This window comes from Nerophis lumbriciformis, linkage group LG04, assembly GCF_033978685.3.
Source record: "Nerophis lumbriciformis linkage group LG04, RoL_Nlum_v2.1, whole genome shotgun sequence".
In the NCBI taxonomy this organism is placed as follows: domain Eukaryota; kingdom Metazoa; phylum Chordata; class Actinopteri; order Syngnathiformes; family Syngnathidae; genus Nerophis; species Nerophis lumbriciformis.
The window spans coordinates 4,357,501-4,370,558 of NC_084551.2; positions in this window are offsets into that span (position 1 = coordinate 4,357,501).

Consider the following 13,058-nt stretch of genomic DNA (forward strand, 5'->3'; position numbering starts at 1 on the left):
CCTATGTCTAGCATTAAAAAATTACAGTTGGTACAAAATGCGGCTGCTAGACTTTTGACAAGAACAAGAAAGTTTGATCATATTACGCCTATACTGTATATACCTTTATATACCTACAGTATATATATATATATACCTATACTGGCTCACCTGCACTGGCTTCCTGTGCACTTAAGAAGTGACTTTAAGGTTTTAATACTTACGTATAAAATACTACACGGTCTAGCTCCGTCCTATCTTGTCGATTGTATTGTACCATATGTCCCGGCAAGAAATCTGCGTTCAAAGAACTCCGGCTTATTAGTGATTCCCAGAGCCCAAAAAAAGTCTGCGGGCTATAGAGCGTTTTCTATTGGGGCTCCAGTACTATGGAATGCCCTCCCGGTAACAATTAGAGATGCTACCTCAGTAGAAGCATTTAAGTCCCATCTTAAAACTCATTTGTATACTCTAGCCTTTAAATAGCCCCCCTGTTGGACCAGTTGATCTGCCGTTTCTTTTCTTTTCTCCTCTGCTCCCCTTTTCCTTGAGGGGGTGGGGGGCACAGGTCCGGTGGCCATGGATGAAGTGCTGGCTGTCCAGAGTCGGGACCCGGGGTGGACCGCTCGCCTGTGCATCGGCTGGGAACATCTTTACGCTGCTGACCCGTCTCCGCTCGGGATGGTGTCCTGCTGGCCCCACTATGGACTGGACTCTTACTATTATGTTGGATCCACTATGGACTGGACTCTCACAATATTATGTCAGACCCACTCGACATCCATTGCTTTCGGTCTCCCCTAGAGGGGGGGGGTTACCCACATATGCGGTCCTCTCCAAGGTTTCTCATAGTCATTCACATCGACGTCCCACTGGGGTGAGTTTTTCCTTGCCCGTATGTGGGCTTTGTACCGAGGATGTCGTTGTGGCTTGTGCAGCCCTTTGAGACACTTGTGATTTAGGGCTATATAAATAAAGATTGATTGATTGATTGATTGATATGTATGTATGTATATATATATATATATATATATATATATATATATATATATATATATATATACATATGCATGTATGTATGTATGTATGTATGTATATATATATATATATATATATATATATATATATATATATATATATATATATATCTATCTATATCCATCCATTTTCTACCGCTTATTCCCTTTGGGGTCGCAGGGGGTGCCGGAGCATATGTCAGCTACAATCGGGCGGAAGGCGGGGCACACCCTGGACAAGTCGCCACCTCATCGCAGTATATATATATATATATATATATATATATTTATATATATATATATATATATATATATATATATATATATATATATATATATATATATATATATATATACAGCCTGGCCCCCGGCCCAATTTTTTTAACCCAATGCGGCCCCCGAGTCAAAAAGTTTGGGGACCCCTGACGTAAATCAATTCATGGTAAACATTAATTTGTTAAGTTAAGTGTATAACTCATGACACAGTTTATTGATGTGGACGTGTTTGTTGTTTTTGCTTGGAGACTTTGTATCTGTAAATACTGTGCAACTGTTGTTATTATATACATGTTTGTGTTATAAAATAAAATGTTACAGTTTTTTACTGAATGGGACACCCAAAATGTACATTAAAATAGAGAAAGTGGGATTTACAATATTAACTATGAACAATAAAACACTGAATATTAACAGCATATGAACATCGCTCCTCTTTTACTTCTCAGACCAGCTCCTCGATAGTTGTGTATCTTTTACAATCAAGCAAAACACAACAAAAATGAAAAAAATACAGTAAATAACACCTACAAAATGATATATTATCACGTAAAATGTGACATAGATAACCGTAATAACTCGTATAACAGCCAAAAGCGCAGATTTCAACTATTGAATAACTTTCTATAGTTCAAGACTTACGGTAATTAAAAAACAGCACTGCACATCATAATGGCGGCGACAGTTTTGATGTTAAAGGTCTAAAAAAATGATGTAGAACGTCTGACCATCTTAACGGGCCGCATGTGGCCCGCAGGCCGTATTTTGCCTAGACCTGGTGTACAGCATACGGGGAAATTCCTTTTAAAACATCTGGGTCTTTGACAAATATGATTCTAAAAAGTGTGACAGAAATATTAAAACATGTGACCATATTCAACATCAAACCAATAAACATTTACAAAATTAAAAAAAAAAGATCTTAGACTTTTAAGCAACATTTTTTAATTGGTGTTGAAACTATTAGTGGACATAATCGACAATGTCGAGTCTAAAAATTCATCGACAAGGATTAGTTACTGTCAACTAGTCGCTTAACAAATTTTGAATGTTTGATTGCCAGTAATATTCTTGTTCACACTTTTATTGCAATAGGGCTTAGGTGTCAAAGCCAATAATGAATTATCTATGGCCCCATGATATTTGATTAGTATTAGAACCGGCCCGCAGGCCACAGACGCCTGCTGCTGTTTTGCATGCACCAATACTCCCATCAGTGTTGGCGCTAGGAATTTTCAAAATGGGGTCCCTGGGACCCCATCAAGTCAGAAAAATGGGGTCCCACAGTAAATTTTTGGGTCCCACTTTTTTGTAACCGTTTTGAAAACAAATGATAAATGCATGCATTATCCTGTTATATCTCACATTCTATATTGTGTTTTGGAAAAAGGTTGTCATAAACGTTACTTAATTCATTTTAAAAAAAAAAAGAATACAAAAGAAAACACATTTTTATACATGTGTAAATTTATTCAGTTATAAACATTCATTCACTTTCTTCTACCCTTCATGGGTCTAAACCAGGGCCGGCCCGTGGCATAGGCCGTATAGGCAAATGCTAAGGGCGCCGTCCATCAGGGGGCGCCACGCCAGTGCCACAAATGTTGGAGAAATAAAAAAAAAGTTGGTACTATTATTTCTAAATACAAAAAATAATCCCACGTTAATTAAAATGCAAAGTAAAGCCTATATAATAGAAATATTATTTGTTACAACATTACGCCCCCCCCCCCCCTCCCCCCGCACGGTGCGCCCCCTCCCTTCCCGTATCATGACTCTTTTTGGACGTCACCACATCAAAAAATCAACACAAGATGTCAAAACGGCCAAAACTGTCAGGTGCCCAGGGAAGAAAAAAGAGAAAAGAAGAGGAGGAGAAACGAGAAAAAGACAAGAGGTAGCAGGTAGGTAACGTTAGCCTACATGAAATTATTTGTCTGTTACAGAATGTGATAGTAACCTGGCTTTTTAGCATTAAGCTAATGTTACATGATTCGGCAATTGCTAATCAATAAATAGCTAGTTCTGTTTTAACGTCGGGTTAATATTGTGGAGGGGGCTAAATTGTTATGGAAAATAATAATGTAACGTTAGGTAATTACAGTACTCCCACCTTACATTCCTTGTATTAGATCTTTTAAGCAGGTGTTTTTTGTTTACATTGTTATTGCCTTCTGGTTAGCTAATGTTTGCCCTGCAGGTAATAGTCACTTTTCCACCCCTTTATATATTAGGTATAGTTGTAAGCCTAGTTGTTAAAGTGCACATCATTAATGTAAATTAAGCAATATGTATGTAAAAAATATTGTATTTCATATATTCATTTTTTATTTTTTGCATTCATTTATTTATTCATATTTTTTTTTATCTTGTTAACTATTCTGATTGTTAATTTGCTTTATTTAAGTAAAAAAAAAGGTCAAAGACAAAGCTATTCGGTTTCTTGTGAGTATATACACTTCACTGCCGATGTGGGGGGGCGCCACCTAAAATCTTGCCTAGGGCGCCAGATTGGTTAGGGCCGGGCCTGGTCTAAACTTTACCGCTGCCGGTATTTTTTTCTAAATTTTTATTGTAATATTTTCAGAATGTGTTTGTTCTATTTTTGGCCAAAGTAAGACAAAGAGAACAATCTGAAGTTGTCTTTATTTTTTAGTTTTGATGCCATGATTTTAATAGTCCGGCCCACCTGTGCACAGATTTCCCTCCATGTGGCCCCTGAGCTAAAATGAGTTTGACACCCCTGCAATAGCCATCAGTGTGTGAATGGGTGAATGTGGAAATAGTGTCAAAGTGCTTCGAGTTCCTTAAAAAGGTAGAAAAGCGCTATACATGTACAACCCATTTACCATTTAATTGCTGCTAATTACACTAACAGTAATGGATAAACATACTTTTTGCACTGAATGTCCTGTTTACAGGACATCTTTCACTTTGAGTTTGTTCATGGATTTTTCACTGATTGTTATATACTTTGTGGAATAAAGTAAAAACATTAATTTCTCAGTCAATCGGGCTGCAACTCTCGATTATTTCAGTCATGGGGTAATTATCGATTGTTTGAATAACCGTGTAATCGGATAAAACAAACTTTATAGCCCAATGTGTATTTTAGGGAAAATATTTGAAATAAATATTGGTGTTTCTCTGCAATGAGGTGGCGACTTGTCCAGGGTGTACCCCGCCTTCCGCCCGAGTGCAGCTGGGATAGGCTCCAGCACCAAGTGGTAGAAAATGGATAGATGAATGAATGGTGTTTCTGCTTGCTTTAACCTTCATTCTTTTTGTCTAAAAAAAAATGCACATTATCAACATTTACATTGCACTTTCAACATGTGTGCATTTTTCTTTACTACATAGCACCCACACACCACACTCTTATGTACGCTCCATTGAAAAGGCTGTGTGTGTTTAAATGTCCAGGCACTCCATGCAGTCTGGATTTTGTCAATTTTTATTCTCATTAAACGATTTATCGAAGAATATAAATTTAAGCTTTTTTCTAATTGGTTAATTTGAACAATCGTTGTAGCCCAATTTCTCAGTAATTTTTGTTTCTCATCTTACAATTTAATTTACTTTAATAACTGGACTGTTTGGTTTGTCTTAGAAGACGTTTCGCCTCTCTTGGTCAGATCTAGTCTTAGACTTAGATTGGTCAGATCTAGTCTATAGCAGCTGGGGCCAAAACCCCAAATATGTATACTCCAAAACCAGCAAGGTGTGCCTGGGCAAGGATGGTTTCGCCCTATCGTAGTGAGAAAAACAACTGCTTTGATGCAAACAATCAACCCTACTGTCAAAGCCAACGGCAGTCTGCTGAGCTTTTGGCACCTGCCACAACACTAGATCTGACCAATCTAAGTCGAAGACTAGATCTGACCGATCTAAATCTAAGACTAGGTCTGACCAATCTAAGTCTAAGACAGACTAGATATGACCAATCTAAGTCTATGACTAGATCTGACCAATCTAAGTCTTAGACTAGATCTGACCAATCTAAGTCCAAGACTAGATCTGACCAATCTAAGTCTAAGACTAGATCTGACCAATCTAAGTCTAAGACTAGATATGACCAATCAAAGTTTAAGACTAGATCAGTGGTCTAGTGGTTAGAGTGTCCGCCCTGAGATCGGTAGGTCGTGTGTTCAAACCCCGGCCGAGTCATACCAAAGACTATAAAAATGGGACCCATTACCTCCCTGCTTGGCACTCAGCATCAAGGGTTGAAATTGGGGGTTAAATCACCAAAAATTATTCCCGGGCGCGGCCACCGCTGCTGCTCACTGCTGCTCACTGCTCCTCTCATCTCTCAGGGGGTGATCAAGGGTGATGGGTGAAATGCAAAAAATAATTTCGCCACACCTAGTGTGTGTGTGACAATCATTGGTACTTTAACTTTAATATTACCGATCTAAATCTATGACTAGATTTGACCGATCTAAGTCTATGACTAGATTTGACCAATCTAAGTCTAAGACTAGATCTGACCAATTTAAGTCTAAGACTAGATCTGACCAATCTAAGTCAATGACTAGATCTGACCAATTTAAGTCTACGACTAGATCTGACCAATCTAAGTCTAAGACTAGATCTGACCAATTTCAGTCTAAGACTAGACCTGACCAATCTCAGTCTCAGACTAGATCTGACCGATCTAAGTCTAAGACAGACTAGATATGACCAATCTAAGTCTATGACTAGATCTGACCAATCTAAGTCTTAGACTAGATCTGACCAATCTAAGTCCAAGACTAGATCTGACCAATCTAAGTCTAAGACTAGATATGACTAATCAAAGTTTAAGACTAGATCAGTGGCCTAGTGGTTAGTTCAAACCCCGGCCGAGTCATACCAAAGACTATAAAAATGGGACCTATTACCTCCCTGCTTGGCACTCAGCATCAAATCAAATCAAATCAACTTTATTTATAAAAGGGTTGTAATTGGGGGTAAAATCACCAAAAATGATTCCCGGGCGCGACCACCGCTGCTGCTCACTGCTCCCCTCACCTCCCAGGGGATAATCAAGGGTGATGGGTGAAATGCAAAAAATAATTTCGCCACACCTAGTGTGTGTGTGACAATCATTGGTACTTTAACTTTAACTTTAATATTACCGATCTAAGTCTATGACTAGATTTGACCAATCTAAGTCTAAGACTAGACCTGACCAATCTCAGTCTAAGACTAGATCTGACCAATCTAAGTCTATGACTAGATTTGACCAATCTAAGTCTAAGACTAGACCTGACCAATCTAAGTCTAAGACTAGATCTGACCAATCTAAGTCTAAGACTAGATCTGACCAATTTAAGTCTAAGACTCGATCTGACCAATCTCAGTCTAAGACTCGATCTGACCAATCTCAGTCCAAGACTAGATCTGACCAATCTCAGTCTCAGACTAGATCTGACCGATCTAAGTCTAAGACAGACTAGATATGACCAATCTAAGTCTATGACTAGATCTGACCAATTTAAGTCTTAGACTAGATCTGACCAATCTAAGTCCAAGACTAGATCTGACCAATCTAAGTCTAAGACTAGATATGACTAATCAAAGTTTAAGACTAGATCAGTGGCCTAGTGGTTAGTTCAAACCCCGGCCGAGTCATACCAAAGACTATAAAAATGGGACCTATTACCTCCCTGCTTGGCACTCAGCATCAAATCAAATCAAATCAACTTTATTTATAAAAGGGTTGTAATTGGGGGTAAAATCACCAAAAATGATTCCCGGGCGCGACCACCGCTGCTGCTCACTGCTCCCCTCACCTCCCAGGGGATAATCAAGGGTGATGGGTGAAATGCAAAAAATAATTTTGCCACACCTAGTGTGTGTGTGACAATCATTGGTACTTGAACTTTAACTTTAATATTACCGATCTAAATCTATGACTAGATTTGACCGATCTAAGTCTATGACTAGATTTGACCAATCTAAGTCTAAGACTAGATCTGACCAATCTAAGTCTATGACTAGATCTGACCAATTTAAGTCTAAGACTCGATCTGACCAATTTAAGTCTAAGACTCGATCTGACCAATCTCAGTCTAAGACTAGACCTGACCAATCTCAGTCTAAGACTAGATCTGACCAATCTAAGTCTATGACTAGATCTGACCAATTTAAGTCTAAGACTAGATCTGACCAATCTGAGTCTAAGACTAGATCTGACCAATCTAAGTCTTAGACTAGATCTGACCAATCTAAGTCTAAGACCAGATCTGACCAATCTAAGTCTAAGACTAGATATGACCAATCAAAGTTTAAGACTAGATCAGTGGCCTAGTAGTTAGAGTGTCCGCCCTGAGATCGGTAGGTCGTGAGTTCAAACCCCGGCCAAGTCATACCAAAGACTATAAAAATGGGACCTATTACCTCCCTGCTTGGCACTCAGCATCAAGGGTTGTAATTGGGGGTTAAATCACCAAAAATGATTCCCGGGCGCGACCACCGCTGCTGCTCACTGCTCCCCTCACCTCCCAGGGGGTAATCAAGGGTGATGGGTGAAATGCAAAAAATAATTTCGCCACACCTAGTGTGTGTGTGACAATCATTGGTACTTGAACTTTAACTTTAATATTACCGATCTAAATCTATGACTAGATTTGACCGATCTAAGTCTATGACTAGATTTGACCAATCTAAGTCTAAGACTAGATCTGACCAATCTAAGTCTAAGACTAGATCTGACCAATCTAAGTCAATGACCAGATCTGACCAATTTAAGTCTAAGACTAAATCTGACCAATCTAAGTCCAAGACTAGATCTGACCAATCTCAGTCTAAGACTAGATATGACTAATCAAAGTTTAAGACTAGATATGACTAATCAAAGTTTAAGACTAGATCAGTGGCCTAGTAGTTAGAGTGTCCGCCCTGAGATCGGTAGGTTGTGAGTTCAAACCCCGGCCGAGTCATACCAAAGACTATAAAAATGGGACCTATTACCTCCCTGCTTGGCACTCAGCATCAAGGGTTGAAATTGGGGGTTAAATCACCAAAAATGATTCCCGGGCGCGACCACCGCTGCTGCTCACTGCTCCCCTCACATCCCAGGGGGTGATCAAGGGTGATGGGTGAAATGCAAAAAATAATTTCGCCACACCTAGTGTGTGTGTGACAATCATTGGTACTTTAACTTTAACTTTAATATTACCGATCTAAGTCTATGACTAGATTTGACCGATCTAAGTCTATGACGAGATTTGACCAATCTAAGTCTAAGACTAGATCTGACCAATCTAAGTCTAAGACTAGATCTGACCAATCTAAGTCAATGACTAGATCTGACCAATTTAAGTCTAAGACTAGATCTGACCAATCTAAGTCTAAGACTAGATCTGACCAATCTCAGTCTAAGACTAGACCTGACCAATCTCAGTCTAAGACTAGATCTGACCAATCTAAGTCTAAGACTAGATCTGACCAATCTAAGTCAATGACTAGATCTGACCAATTTAAGTCTAAGACTAGATCTGACCAATCTAAGTCTAAGACTAGATCTGACCAATCTCAGTCTAAGACTAGATATGACTAATCAAAGTTTAAGACTAGATATGACTAATCAAAGTTTAAGACTAGATCAGTGGCCTAGTAGTTAGAGTGTCCGCCCTGAGATCGGTAGGTTGTGAGTTCAAACCCCGGCCGAGTCATACCAAAGACTATAAAAATGGGACCTATTACCTCCCTGCTTGGCACTCAGCATCAAGGGTTGAAATTGGGGGTTAAATCACCAAAAATGATCACCAAAAACGATTCCCGGGCGCGACCACCGCTGCTGCTCACTGCTCCCCTCACATCCCAGGGGGTGATCAAGGGTGATGGGTGAAATGCAAAAAATAATTTCGCCACACCTAGTGTGTGTGTGGCAATCATTGGTACTTTAACTTTAACTTTAATATTACCGATCTAAGTCTATGACTAGATTTGACCAATCTAAGTCTAAGACTAGATCTGACCAATCTAAGTCTAAGACTAGATCTGACCAATCTAAGTCAATGACTAGATCTGACCAATTTAAGTCTAAGACTAGATCTGACCAATCTAAGTCTAAGACTAGATCTGACCAATCTCAGTCTAAGACTAGATCTGACCGATCTAAGTCTAAGACAGACTAGATATGACCAATCTAAGTCTATGACTAGATCTGACCAATCTAAGTCTTAGACTAGATCTGACCAATCTAAGTCTAAGATTAGATCTGACCAATCTAAGTCAAAGACTAGATATGACCAATCAAAGTTTAAGACTAGATCAGTGGCCTAGTGGTTAGAGTGTCCGCCCTGAGATCGGTAGGTCGTGAGTTCAAACCCCGGCCGAGTCATACCAAAGACTATAAAAATGGGACCTATTACCTCCCTGCTTGGCACTCAGCATCAAGGGTTGAAATTGGGGGTTAAATCACCAAAAATGATTCCCGGGCGCGACCACCGCTGCTGCTCACTGCTCCCCTCACCTCCCAGGGGGTGATCACGGGTGATGGGTGAAATGCAAAAAATAATTTCGCCACACCTAGTGTGTGTGTGGCAATCATTGGTACTTTAACTTTAATATTACCAATCTAAATCTATGACTAGATTTGACCGATCTAAGTCTATGACTAGATTTGACCAATCTAAGTCTAAGACTAGATCTGACCAATTTAAGTCTAAGACTAGATCTGACCAATCTAAGTCAATGACTAGATCTGACCAATTTAAGTCTACGACTAGATCTGACCAATCTAAGTCTAAGACTAGATCTGACCAATATCAGTCTAAGACTAGACCTGACCAATCTCAGTCTAAGACTAGATCTGACCAATCTAAGTCTATGACTAGATCTGACCAATTTAAGTCTAAGACCAGATCTGACCAATTTAAGTCTAAGGCTAGATCTGACCAATCTAAGTCTAAGACTAGATCTGACCAAACTCAGTCTAAGACTAGATCTGACCAATCTAAGTCTATGACTAGATCTGACCAATTTAAGTCTAAGACTAGATCTGACCAAACTCAGTCTAAAACTAGATCTGACCAATCTAAGTCAATGAGCATGAACCGATGAAGACTACTTGGATGAGAAACGAAACGTCTTCTAAGACAAACGAAACAGTCCAGTTGCGATCGATTGAATGCCCTGAGATGACAATGACCTGGATGAATGAGAACATTCATAGACACTTTACTATAATAGGTTTTAAAAGTGAGTTAAAATCAAGTCAGTGACATCAAACTCAAACATGTGCAGATCCATCCATCCATTTTCTACCACTTGTCCCTCTCGGGGTCGTGGGGGCCTGTAGCCTATCCCAGAAGGCAGGGTACACCCCGGACAAGTCGCAAGGCCAACACAGATAGACAAGTATTCACACACTCAGACCAATTTAGTGTTGCCAATCAGCCTGTCCCCAAGTGCATAGACCCTGAGCCCGGGAATCGAACTGAGGCACAGGCACTAACTACTGCACCACCGTGCTACAGCAGATCATGAACAATAATCATTTGACTTGACAGCTAATCGAAAAAATGATCACTGACTACTCGACTATTAAAATAATTGTTAGTTGCAGTCCATACCAGCTAGTAACATTCCTACCAGTTGCCCCACCTGACTTTTGGAATCAATTTTTAATTAAATAAGCTTTTGTTTGGACACCTGTATTAGGCTAAAATGCTTCGCAGTTTATCATCAGCCATCTGTCTAGTATCTATGATTTTAATTTGGGCTAATTCGGGCAAATTCCCTTGGTAGAGTTGATTAAAATATAACCCCTGGTTTTGGTCCCAAAATTACTCCTCCTAAAATATCCAACTTCCTGTTTGTTTGCAAACTTTTTAGAAGACACTTTCATCAAAGTTTGTGACAATGACTGTTTGCAGGAGCTAATGTGTTTGTATTTTTATAATCCTTCGAGGGGCTATTGAGTGAGTTTTGGGTGGGCTCATGTTTGGGAGCCTCGAAATACAAACATTTTCACATAACTGTAAAAACACTTAAAAATATGTTGTGCATGTTAAGGCCTCTGAAAAGTGTGAGATTCAAACGTCAAATTAAACTGTGTTTCAAAAGATACCAGTCTGTCTTTAACTGAATATCGAAAAATACACATTAATCAGGAATTATTTGGCAATTGAATGCAGGGCCGGCCCGTGGCATAGGCCCTATAGGCAAATGCTAAGGGCGCCGTCCATCAGGGGGCGCCACGCCAGTGCCACAAATGTTGGAGAGAAAAAAAAAAAAAGAGAAAAAAAGTTGGTACTATTATTTCTAAATACAAAAAATAATCCCACGTTAATTAAAATGCAAAGTAAAGCCTATTTAATACGGTGCGCCCCCTCCCTTCCCGTATCATGACTCTTTTTGGACGTCACCACATCAAAAAATCAACACAAGATGTCAAAACGGCCAAAACTGTCAGGTGCCCAGGGAATAAAAAAGAGAAAAGAAGAGGAGGAGAAACGAAAAAAGACAGAGGTAGCAAGTAGGTAACATTAGCCTACATGAAATTATTTGTCTGTTACAGAATGTGATAGTAACCTGGCTTTTTAGCATTAAGCTAATGTTACATGAGTCGGCAATTGCTAATCAATAAATAGCTAGTTCTGTTTTAACGTCGGGTTAATATTGTGGAGGGGGCTAAATTGTTATGGAAAATAATAATGTAACGTTAGGTAATTACAGTACTCCCACCTTACATTCCTCAGGGACATTTGTATTAGATATTTTAAGCAGGTGTTTTTTGTTTACATTGTTATTGCCTTCTGGTTAGCTAATGTTTGCCCTGCAGGTAATAGTCACTTTTCCACCCCTTTATATATTAGGTATAGTTGTAAGTAAAAAAAAAAAAAGGTCAAAGACAAAGCTATTCGGTTTCTTGTGAGTATATACACTTCACTGCCGATGTGGGGGGGCGCCACCTAAAATCTTGCCTAGGGCGCCAGATTGGTTAGGGCCGGGCCTGATTGAATGGATAACATTTTCAAAAAATGGACAATAATTAGAAAGTATTACCCAAAAACATGCTTTTTTTGCACTAAAAATGCAAGGTTAAAATATTTTTTTTCAAATAGGGCTGCTTAAAAAAATCAGAATCACAATTCCTATTTATTCTGATTCTAAATAAATTCATAATTTCTAAGAGCGGATTTGAAAAAATAAATTGTTGTTTGTTTTTTAAGAATCTTTTTTTAAAAAACGTTTTTAAGCCATCTCAACGCTTATTCGCTGAGTGTACATGTCATATGTCAGCAGCTAAGAAAAACGTTTTTAACCTGCAATCTGTTTTGAAAAGGTTCATTTTTATACAAAATAATCAGTTTGAATCGAGGATCGTGTTGAATCAAAAATACATTCTGAATTGAATCGTCACCCCAAGAATCGAATCGAATCGTGAGTTGTAAGATTCCCAATGTCTATTGATAATACATATACCGTATTTTCCGCACCATAAGCCGCCCTGGGTTATAAGCCGCGCCTTCAATGAACGGCATATTTCAAAACTTTGTCCACCTATAAGCCGCCCCGTGTTGTAAGCCGCATCTAACTGCGCTAAAGGGAATGTCAAAAAAACAGTCAGATAGGTCAGTCAAACTTTAATAATATATTAAAAACCAGCGTGATGTGGGCGCGCATGGAGTCGTATATCAACATGGACGGAGCTGCGTGAAAAAAGCCACCCGGCCTCTTCGCGTAAACTTCCCTTAACCACTCGCTCATCTTTTCTTCATCCATCCATCCCTTCGAGTTAGCTTTTATGATGACGCCGGCTGGAAAGGTCTCTTTTGGCAAGGTCTTCCT